Below are 10,277 nucleotides of genomic sequence, written 5' to 3' on the forward strand. Positions count from 1 at the left end.
TGAACAAACACTAATTACAGAATAAATTGATTAAACTTGAAAGTTGTGTTATGGTAAAAATCTTATATATATGTAAATAAATGTAACTGTGTTCGGTATAATAAAATAAATATTGCATGGCTTCCAGTGTGACAGTACATATTGTCAACATTCGGGTAAATATTTATATAATGACATATTTTGGGATATTACTCAGGACAAAAACATTGTACGTATATGCTTAAGAAGACTTTATATCAAAGTAATAGCACTGATTTTGTCATAGTTAAGGGATAGAGTTTCTATCCTATTTTTATCAGAAATTAAACAGCTTTTTATGTAATTTATATTCTGACATGTGTGATACCTTTTTTTTCATTTATTGTGATTTCTGATGTTAAAGCTGCACTCTCACAGATTGAACGTTTTGACAACTTTTTTTTATTTTTTGTCTTCGAACGAACAAGTTTTTGTGTAAATATCTGCAAACCAATGATAAAAGACTTCTGACAAAGATCAGATCACAGCTTTTCATATTTCCGTCCCAAAAACGATGTTTTATGCATTTTTAATAAACCGTTAGTAACGGTTTAAGCCATAAAACATTAAATTTGGATTGAAAATATGAAAATCTGCGATCTGATCTTTTCTCAGCAGTCTTTCATCACTGGTAAGCAGATATTTACACACAAAAAAAATCTAATTCCAAGACAAAAATTTAAAAAAAAGTTGTCAAAACAGTAAATCTGTGAGAGTGCAGCTTTAAGTAACAGTAAAACTTTTACTGCATTTTGATATTTTCCTCCATAATCAAATGTGTGCAGAAATGACAACCTCAAATAAGTGGATTTTTCTTTATTTTATATCAATGCTTTAAAGGAAAACAATTAAAAGCAAAAAGTACTTGCTTTAGTTAATGTACAAGCAGGAAAGTTATTAACCACTTCTCAACTTGACAATCATGTACATTACACTGCTGAATTAAGACCATGTAGTAGTAACTTTCAATCCATTCTTTTTCAATAGATTATCAGTTATTCAGTATAAGCCTTAAATATATTTTAGCATTAACTTATTCATTCACTTATGTTGCCCTCCACATTCAAATGATAAAACATTTGAAACTTGTAAGGCTCACTTTTGTTTTCATTTCCAATTTAAAAAAAATTCATGCATTTTTTTCTGTTACTTTTTTATATATTTATTTTCTAATTACAGACTTATTCTACAACATTACTATAAACGAAACACTTATGTGATGGAAATATATTGCAGATATTGAAATGTGCTTTAAAAAATATACTAGTTACTAGTTTTTGAACATGAAAGTAAACCCCTTAAATCTTTTGGTTTGAAAAAATGAAGTTTTAATAAAAGTTGAGTAATGTTCTTATGTTTGACCCTTCCCTCAATGGGCAATTTATTGCATTCATATTTTTTATAAAAAACTTCCTAAACTTTTATTTTATTTGTATTTTTTTCTGTGTAAGCAATATAGTTTTTTTCAAATGTGATAATGCTTTTGACATGTAATATTAAAAATAATTGTTTTATTTACTGTTAATCAGGGATTATACTCATGCATTTGGTCAAAGGAATGTTTTACTGATGTTGCAGTTAAATCAACAATTTTTTTTAAAATGGATAGTGTTGAAGTTAAATCTTCAAATATGAGTATTGAATGTTATTGTTACAAGAATATATACTCATCTTTTACTCTTTTTTTTAAATTGTCTTCAGTATCAGCTGAATGTTCATGTTTTATCCTCATTATAATTATATGCTACCTAGTTCTTGTTTATAATAATTGATAATTTGTCTACTGCCACATAACTGTATGCATTTCACCTTACTCATTTACAATGGCCATGTGCATATTTATCTCATATTTTATAGCTTTAGTTTATAAATGTATGTAGATAGTGTATCTATGTAAATTAAGGACCCATAAATAAACTGTGAAATACTTACTGCTTGCTTTATGAAAGGTGTGAAAGACCAATACTTATAAGGATTTACATCTGGTAATAGGAACCATTTCCTTCACACTACTTAGCCGATTTCTTTCACTTTGGTCTTAATTATGCACCAGTCAATTGTAACCACGCCCCCCCCCCCCCCCAGGTCCGGGGGTATACTGGGGATAGCCAGGGAAATGGGCCGTGTTTTTACCTTTCGGGTGTATTTGTTCAATGGAATGTTTTACTAATGTTGCAGTTAAATCAACATATTTTATGAAATGGATACTATAGTCTAAATTATGCACCAGTCAATTGTAACCACGCCCCCACCCCAAGGTCCGGGTGTATACCGGGGATAGCCCGGGATATGGGCCGTGTTTTTACCTTTCGGGTGGCCCCGGAGTGCCGGTTGAATGCGGTGGATTTGTCTTCGCTTTAAATATAGCGGGGAATGGGCCTTACCTAGGGTCCCTGGGGTACGGGGGCATTTGGCTGGGATTTTACCATCTGTTCGTACCCGCAGGGCGGGGATTTTAGCCGGGGTTGGCTGGACCGAAATTCAACCTCCCCGCTATTCCCCGGACCAGGGGAGCCGTGGTTACAATTGACTGGTGCATTACTAATCAAAATACTAAGAGACCATGCAAAGTACAGTGTGTATATACTAGTGATGGGCAATCGGCTTGGATTTTCATAACCGATTAATCGGAGACCCTGATTGATCGATTATCCGATTAATCGGCTGTAATCGGACAGTATCACAAAATCATTTTCTGATGTATATATCAATAAGGACCTTAGTTTTCATGTGTATTTTATTTCTTATGCTTCAGTCAGAAAATAGGTATTATTTCTGGCATATTGAATAATGGGGGGGGGGGGGGGCTTGGTTACAATTGACTGGTGCATTAATTAAACCGGTTTTGAAAATTAAATTGAAAAAAATGAGACATAACACATCGGTTTTGGATGGCATTAGCTATTAAAAATAACGAGTAATTGGAAATTAAATAAGCAAAACTTTTCTCACGTATTTTCGGAGTTGGACGGCAAACATTTCCATTCTTCAAACAGTTTTTACATTGATCTTGACGTTCATTTCAATATGTGAGCACAGCTGGGGTCGATCAAGCCTAGTTTCATAAGAATCTGGGCTTGAATGACCCTAACCATTTTGCTGGAATAATTTGCAGTTGTCCAGCACCTGGACGACCGATATCCAGGGTAATCCAGGGTAATGATACATTTTTAGATCGATGTCCCCCCTGGCCGTCCGCCATTATAAAGCTATTTGAACGCAAATAAAAACTAAATGAAAGTACTGTTAAACTCAAAGTATCGGTTACTTCCCTTAGCTCTAAGTTACTGCTCTATATAAAGTTGGAAATTTACTGGATTCAAGCAAACTTTTTTTCGGTTATTCGATTATGGAACGATGAGGTCGCCGATCCCCAAATTAGGAATGTCTGCCGATATAATCGATTATCGGCGATCATCGGCCCATCACTATATATCACCTGTTTCCAAAATAATGTTTTGACAGTGCTCCGTCAGACGGCTATATTGTGAAAAGGTTTGTCGAAGTGTTTTAAGAAACTAAACTCGCAATCAAAATTTGGTTAAAGAACGAAGGTAGGGCTCCGTAATCGGCGTAGACTGTTTCATTTACAATGGTGAAAAAAAGTATAGTTATCTTTGTTTAAAGCATTTTTTCAAATCAAAATATTGCCTTCCGACGTAGCATTTATGACGCAATTTATCACGTGGTATACACACACTGAAAGTATGGACTGTACTGGACTGTAGACCCGATATAAAAATAATTATACAGCTGAAACGCACATTCAAAAAAGCCTCTTCGTCCTTGCCATATGAATATTCATAAATTAAGGCTCTGTGCTTTACTTGAAAGAACATGTACTGAAAAGTTTGCGACTTGTTTATATAAAACAACTAGTTGTTCTTGATGGCCCGAGAGGCCAAAAATGCCGGCCGCGATGTATTGTACAACATGTGTTTCATAAAAAGAACTACGATTCCGGCAATAACACTTCAAGCCCATAGAGGCAGCGCCTTAGTTCATATTATTTAATTTGATATACTTAGTCTGTTTTTTATCATCAATATATATGATATGTTGCATTGGATATCAGTGCTCCAAAACATTTTAATGTGCCTACTTGACTTTTTTTACTTTACATTTTGTTTATCAGCAATAGCGTGAGAAACGTGAAGTCATTGAAAAAGATCAACCCAGCAAAATGAATCTTTAATATCAAAAAACGATATATTCACTGTAGTGAATGTAAGTAAGCAAGTAAAATTTACCGAAAATTGATCATGTTTCGGTTAGAGTACTGAAATTGGGTTTATTTGTATGAATTAATAGATTATATCATTTTTGTATGATTTGTGTTATTGCTTCGGCCCAATATGTAAAGGTTATTGAATTGATATTAAAAAAAACGCATGAGTGATTTCTGGTGCGGGCAAAATGCGTCATGTCTAACATTATTCACAATCGTTCTTATTTCATAGATTATTCCCGTCTCATCAATGAACATAAGGTTTTCAATAGTATGCACAAAATGAACGAGAATATTGCTGCTTAAATTTGACTGATAGAAGGAGACTATGCAAACAATTATATATCAAACATGCTTAAATAAAGCTCAATGTAACTATACGTTGCTAAATATAAACCAACTTCTGTTAAAGTTCATATTACTTAAACAAGAAGATCTTTCGCTTGAGGTGATGTCATCTCCACAATTCGGCAAAATTATGCTGTACGATCATGTGCGATTGCAAATCGGTTCTACGGGATTTGCAATGATTATAGCAAAGGTATAAACAAAAAATAATGATTGCTTCGATAGCATAATTTGCAATACTGTCAAGCAATTATGAAACATATAGTATTTATACAATATATTTTCCGTTTGTAAAAATATGAAAACAGGAAAGACCCATGCTATTCAGGAAATGGTTCACTGAGGGCGCAGCACGCCATTTCATTTCAGAAATATTTCCAACCAGCGCCAATATCAAATTTCTTGAAACAACACAATTCCAAATCAGCTTTAAACGTTCATATCTAGGTAAACAATTAACATCATAAAAGGACGAAAACCTTTTGCAAGAGATCTTGAAATTGCAATCAAGTTGTTGTGAAGCTTTCCACAGGCAGTAATCTGACCAAATATCACGATCAATTGTAATGCAATGAGCATTACAAATTTCTCACCAACTTAATTAAGCAGGGATAAAAATATAGTCGTCTCTGTTCAAACAAAGTAGATTGTCTCAGATCCGAGCTGTAAACTTTCTAACAATTAGGTTAACGGAATATTTTTTAAAAATAAATCGTATTCAAAAATAGCCTGTAGCTGTAATCAACACCTTACATACTCCACCTAAAGGATAAAAAGACAGCTGCTGGGAATTGTTTCAGGAACAACGGGGACATCAATCAATTTTTACCGTAGTATCTTTTTCTTCATATGCTTACTAATAGCTATTCTGCCGCCTGGGAAATTTTCAAGGAAATTGGTTTCCAGATTGGTTATCAATGATTTAAAGAATATATATTCTAAAGCAATTGCCCTGTTTGTGTACATCAATAGATCAATAAACTCAGTTCATTTGAATACAGGCCAAACTTGCAATTCAAAGGAAAATAAATTAACAACTAAATTTAAACGATTTATCATGCATGGTAAACGGTGACAGAAGTTTTTTGCATTTCGTTAAAAACCAAAAAAAAATATTTATAAATTATTGATATGCTTGGAAAACGCCTCATCAATATTAACTTTTGCATACAAATCTAACAAATCTAACTTCCAAAAATGTATAAGAAAGATTAGTACGATGTCAACTACGAGATCCACAAATACATGATGATATTTTCAAACAAAGACAATTTTGGTTCCAACATACCTGTTATGTAATGTAGGTAGGGATTACACGTACACATAAACAACTAAATCTTCCTCAAACACGTAAGTTGGCTTCCATAGACGTTCATTTATAGCATCGAAAAAGCTTAAACAACATTCATCAATTCGTATGACATGTATTCATTGAGACTAAAAAATGTGTGACTTACCACGATAACAGAGTAAATAGAAAATGATACAACGGATCATGTTAAAGGGCATTTGTCTTTTACTTAGTACTCATTAAGTCAGTGTACATGTACAAATACTAGTTGCATGTGTACTTACATCAAACGGACCAAAATGGTTATTAATCGCTTCATTAAGTGCCAAAATGTCAATTTAAAGCGAAGGACTTCATGAACGGAAACACAGCGTGTAGCGTGGTTTATCAGTCTTAATATTGTGACATAAGCACGGAAAAGGAAACATATTGTCATTAGATGTTAATAGATCGATTCAAAGCAAAGGTCTTTTGTAACCAGTAAATACAACCATATGCGTGTTTATCGGGTTTTATAATACTGTGTCATGAGCCGGGAAAGTGTAGAGTTAGGTAAAAGACAAGAAGTCCTAAGCTTAGGTAAAAGAAAATTTAGTTTGCTGTATAGACATTTGTTTTATTTCATTGCGTATGAGTCTTAATATGCAAATGACATACGGAAAATGTACAAACCTGACATATGAGTCATCATATCATTTGGACAAGTTAACGTAAAGAACATTAAAGTAATTTCATTGGAAAACCACGCCACCTAATATTTGAGCGATTCGCATCTAACACTCTAAGAGCTGGATCACACTAAGGGCATTTGTATAAATTTAAATCACATCTCGAAGATGGGCGTGTATAACACATGAGAAATGTACATTTACGATTGTTTTGGTAGCGCTGGCAATTTTCGAGGCAAATTTAGATTCCTGGATGAGCAGATGAGCGTTTTCTGAAGTGTTAAAGACGTATAAAAGTTACATACGCCCATGTATTGAATAACGTTATTGAACTGTACTCCAACGTAAGATATAACATATATATATATATATACAGTTCAATAACGTTATTCAATACATGGGCGTATATAACTTTTATATATATATATACCGTTTTACCCATCAAACAAAGCATCGTATCAATTACACAAATGTTTTGGTTAAATTCCGGTGATGCGAGTGAGCAACGTGGCCGGGCTGACAGCACCGCGGTGATGCGGTGTTACAGTGCTGCGGGGCTTACTTCACGCATATTGTTAATTTAGCTACTGCGTGCCATTTTATCTATGAGACATTAATCACAAACTAATTGGTTATTGCAATTAAGCGCACATGAATTGGATTCTTATACACTCGAGTCGGTTAATAAAGGCTTTTCACATACCTTTTCATTTCAGATGGCTATCTGAATGGAACTTCACACACATACAATATAGGCTACTCCGAAACAAGATGTGCCATTTACATTCCCTGTTGAGTAGAAGGTCCGAATATTTCAACGTGCTAAGAATGCCTATTCCGGTAAAAAGACGATCATTTTTATTCCCGAAAAATAAAAACACTCGATAATACTAGTTTTATCTTAAATGTAAGCTTCTTGAGTGAAATTCAGCTGAAAAGTGGTGAAAATGTTTTACTTTTGTTTGTAAACATGCATGTGTTTGATGGGAGAATCGGTTTTATAACTCCATAAACAATATTTTTACAAAATAACCGAAATACGTGTGAAGATTAAACTTATTTATATGGCACTGCATTGACCGATTTCTCAAATAAGCCCTCATAATTGTGATATTAGATAAAATAAATAGTCGTACTTACGTTTTATGATGATATCCGTTCTTTTGCTCTAGCTCGGAAGTGTCATTGGCTCTTTTTTTATACACTGCTCCAATAAAGAGCTGGAGCCACTGTTTCGCAGTTGTGTATTGGGTATCTTATCTTCCCTGCTTCCAACATCATGCATTACCAAGAGCTACAACTGGTTAAGTTAATCAATGTCATTTTAATTGTGTTACCTTCCTTGAAAGGAAATGTATTAAATAATTCTAATAAAGGATATGCGATCGCAAAATATACTTTAAAACTGCCGTAATGCAACGTCTAAGGAAAATCAAAAAGTTATTTTTATAACCCTTGTTGATAAATACGTACTTTAAGCAAACATACAAATATTATCAGCATAGGCTTATTTTTAAAGACAAATGGTATTCATAGGCCTAGTTTAAGCCTTCAATAAGTATGAACACAAATACTTGCGAATGTTCATAAGAGAGGTATTGTTTTAAATGACTACATGATTTTCGCGTTGACTTAAATTTGTATCTTTAAAAATATAACTTTGTTTCATTTTTTAGATAGACGTTACAAGTAGGTGTATTTTAACGATAATCTACCCGAAATTGAAATATACATGTTTTCTGTCTCAATAGCTGTAACAGTGCGCTTGGGTAGCTATGACGTACAGTCAGTTGCAAAATTAACATTATGACTAATCATAATATTTGCGGTATACAATTACTAGTTATTTATTGCCTTTGTTTAATATAGCACGCGCTTGTTATACTTGATCGATATTTGGAATACATTGTAGTAGACAATTACCTTTCATGGTTTAAATAAATTAAAAATAAGGAGTCTTTCAACACGTGTTACACCATATTCTAACGCTCCATTGTCTTATTACCAATTGTTGCATGGTTATTGCTATGTTTAAAGATTTCAAAACATGATGTAAAAAACGTTTCTGTATAGTGCCGTTTTTTTCTTTTGTTTCTAGTGCTAAGGATCGAAGTTACATATTATGTTTGTTACTTTATGTTTAACAGAAGAGACACTCAAAGCATGGGCTACTGAAACATTTTGTTTTATTGTATTGAACTTGTTTAAGATAAGATTATCGTTCCTTAAGCTTAGTTTAGTTAAAACTTATTTAATTTTACAGCGACTATTAAACAAGCTATTGCAACTTATTTTAATCACTCTCGTTGGCACGATGTTGCGCGCAAGTGGTTTTGTATTGTGGAGGAAACCGGAGTACCCGGACGAAACCCAATTGCCCGGCTTGGTGACCCCTAACCAAACTCACATGCGCCCAGGCCGGAAATTGAACCTTAAGAGAGAAGCGAGTGCGCTAACCATTGCCCTAAGCGGGCAACCAATAAGCTTTATTACAACACAAATATATTTCATTTTAACGATTGCAATGCCAGTTTATTTATGTTTAATCAGTGAAATGCGCCGGCAATGTAATAAAATATGTAACCAAGTATAACATGTTTAATTAATCAAAACTTAAATTCGTTCCAGACTGCGAGGAAGTGTTTTGTTCGCTGTGTATGTCTATTTTCTTGTCAATCTATTTGATGCTTTATTTAGTTATATTTCATTTTATGCTATGAGCATCTTAAATTGATTTTTTTTTCTTTTTGGTTGTTTTCAAATGTCGGTGCTGCTACTAGGAGGATCAATACGCGGACGTCAAGTCGAACTGGCTCATCATTGTAAGTTAGGTTGAACTTCATTTTTATAAAATATTTAAAATGTACCTCTCCATTGTCGACACCGAAGGTACACATTCCGCTAAGGAAGCACGTTATGATAAACACATACACCTAACTTATGTGTCATAACGCTCTAAGTGCAGCTGGGAAAGGAATTAATATTAACTACCTGTTAGTAAAAATGTCTTTCTTATCGACATAGTGCGTATCGGTCAGTGCAAGATAATAATCCAGTGGAGCGCCGCAATTAATATAAAAGTACTACGCGGTATTAACTTCCGTTTAATGAGGTTTACTGTTTCTTCTCGTCAAGGGAGATCACTGCGTTAAATTTAACGCTAGATTAAGGGTAGACACGGTAATATTCAGGCACCAATTATTGAGCAATGAACTTTGACGTTTCAACTTTTTGTGGGAAATTGACACAGCAACAGGTTAAACAGTTGGCACGTTTCTGTTAAGTCGACAACATGACTTTCGCTTTGTTAACGACGGATTTACTTCCTACATGATGCTCTACAGCTTAACCAATTAGTTGATTTTGCTTGATAGGTATCGTACAATTAGCTTGTGATTTTGTGCGTAAAGTTGAAATTAACTTACGTCGACAAATTTCTCATCCAAACATTTTGATTTATACACTACATAATTTCCCTTTTTTTCTTTTAGGTTTAGGAAATGGATTAAAATGCAGACCACCCACAAATCAATCTTTGTATCGGCTTTCAGAATACACAGACCCTACTGACATCATTTACCCATATCGACAAAAAATCGTAGAAAATTCCAAATTTAAGAAAATGCAAACGAGGTTGACGGAAAAATAGCGCCGATGCGGGATGCTGTGCAAGCGTTGGATTAAGCTGAACAACTGACTGTACAGAACATAGACAGGAACTACC

Source organism: Mya arenaria, chromosome 1 (genome assembly GCF_026914265.1).
Source record: "Mya arenaria isolate MELC-2E11 chromosome 1, ASM2691426v1".
Taxonomy (NCBI): domain Eukaryota; kingdom Metazoa; phylum Mollusca; class Bivalvia; order Myida; family Myidae; genus Mya; species Mya arenaria.